The following is a 2075-nucleotide window of genomic DNA, read 5'->3' as shown; positions in this document are numbered from 1 at the left end:
CTCTTTGAGCTCTTTTGTATTCTCATGAGTTGCCTGGGACAAAGAAGGGAAATAATTTACAAATAGCATTTCTTCTGCTAAATAATTTTGACTAGTCACTATGGTAACTGTTCTTTAGGTATTGGTGAAAGTGAAGTCACTCAGTCGTGTCTGACTCTTTGCAACCCCATAGACTGTAGCCTACCAGACTCCTCCCTCCAAGCGATTCTCCAGACAAGAGTACTGGAGTGGGTTGCTATTTCCTTCTCCAGGGGATCTTCCTGACCCAGGGATCGAACCTGGGTCTCCCGCATTCCAGGCAGACGCTTTAACCTCTGAGCCACCAGGGAAGAAGATGCAAGAAAATGCACAGCAAAGTGCCTAGTACCCAATAGATTGTTAATAATGATTAAAACTTCCCAACCTTCTTCCCTTCTTTTCTCTGATGTCTTCTCATCAATGTTCATTGCTGCTGGATAGCTGCCATAGTTGAAGTCAATAAACATTTGGTGAGAGTGGTGAGGATGAATAGACTATGGGAATGAAATCTTTCCTTCCTTTGATCGACCCTCCCACTCCCTCAAGTCATGCAAGCTCTGAGTACTACTGAGTGCCCTGCAGAAGAAAGCATATTACTAGCTACCAAAGAGGAAAAGGGAAAGGACAGAAGGATGTTTAAGAAAAAAGTCTTGCTTTCTAGGAATTCACAGCCTGATGAGAGAGACAGACATAAATTAATTCAAATATGAGAACGACTGAAACGTCTCTTAGAATATGCATTCATATACTGTCTCTAATAGGATCTTGTGGAGAAAGTTTAATCTCAGCCCACCCCTGTGAATGTGTAACCCAGGTGATACATTGCTCAGTAGTTGGTATCTGGTTCAATGACATTCCATGCAGGGAGCTGTTAATGTTAACAATGAATTACACAAGCATTTCCCTCCTTCTCATTTTTAGCTTTTGTGTTATCTAACCTCACTCAGTATTATAAGAAAGTGAAGAAAAGTACTCAACTAGACTTTTTGTTTCAACATTTCCCTTTTCCTCTATTTCTCTCCTTGCCAAATAAAACAGTCCTTGCCATTTCCATCATTTCTCACATATATCTCATCATTTCACTTGCATTTCTATAGACTTTTCCCAGAGACTTTTCTCAGTGAGCAGATACATTTACTGAGATATTCATAATGACTGTTAGACCTGTCTTCTAAAAGGTTATAGTTAATTCCAAATCTACCTGAGTGCATCAGGTAGCTTAAGTTATTCCATATAACATGAAGTGCCATTCTCTTGTCTTCACTTGATTTTACCTAAGATTGTTTTCCTACCTATATTTTGTTGGTTTCTTCTAGATTTCCTCAAATTGTTCCCTACTCCTGACTAATTTAACAGTTCACTGTTACCCACATATTTTGAAACCTCATTATTTAGAAGGGTTTCCAGATTGATTGGTGTTAACATATATAAAAATTCTGGTTCCAGTATCATTCCCTGGGGCACTTTCTTATTAACCTCCCTTCAGGCTAACTGCATCATTTATTCCTACCTTTCATTTTCACTGTTAACCTTTTTTTGTTGTTGTTTTAACTGAATTTTTATAGGAAAAGATTTTAGCTCTCACATCTTGGGCCCTTCATAAGGCTGAAATGGATCCTAAATGTCTCTGGGTAGGTTCTTGAGCAAAACCCTTTTGAATGTCTAAATATTTAATACCCACTACTTCTCTAAGCTTCACTATTTCGTTAACTCTTTCAAAAATTCCAAATACATTAGAGAGGCATGATTTATCCAGGCTGAAGCTGCACACACTACCCACCTGGGTGTTTTATAACCCTCAGGAATGATTTTATCAGCTATTTTTTCTCGTCCTGAAGGTAACACTCATTGGTAAGTAATTCCCCAGGTAACTCCGAGCTCATTATTTAAAGATGGGCACTCCTGCCTGTTTGTCCAGACAAATAGGTACCTAATGGAAATTCAGGCCGAATAACATAAAACCTATTTTCTCTCTGACATATCCAACCACTGTCCTAAAACACCTTGGGGCATGTCAGAGAAAAAAAGAAAGCCTTAGTTTGACTATGAAGTGAACA

At 38.7% G+C, this 2075-nt stretch overlaps 1 non-coding gene across 1 annotated transcript; it reads right to left on the bottom strand.

Annotated features, from left to right (window-relative positions):
• Positions 1-256: 256 nt before the first annotated feature.
• On the bottom strand, positions 257-329 carry TRNAS-GGA (transfer RNA serine (anticodon GGA)). The gene has a single exon. It is a non-coding gene; the product is annotated as a tRNA-Ser (tRNA).
• Positions 330-2075: the final 1746 nt, after the last annotated feature.

The sequence above is a fragment of the Bos indicus genome, chromosome 3, assembly GCF_029378745.1.
Source record: "Bos indicus isolate NIAB-ARS_2022 breed Sahiwal x Tharparkar chromosome 3, NIAB-ARS_B.indTharparkar_mat_pri_1.0, whole genome shotgun sequence".
NCBI lineage: Eukaryota > Metazoa > Chordata > Mammalia > Artiodactyla > Bovidae > Bos > Bos indicus.
The sequence above is the reverse complement of the archived record's forward strand: the minus strand, read 5'-3'. Positions and strand labels throughout refer to the sequence as shown.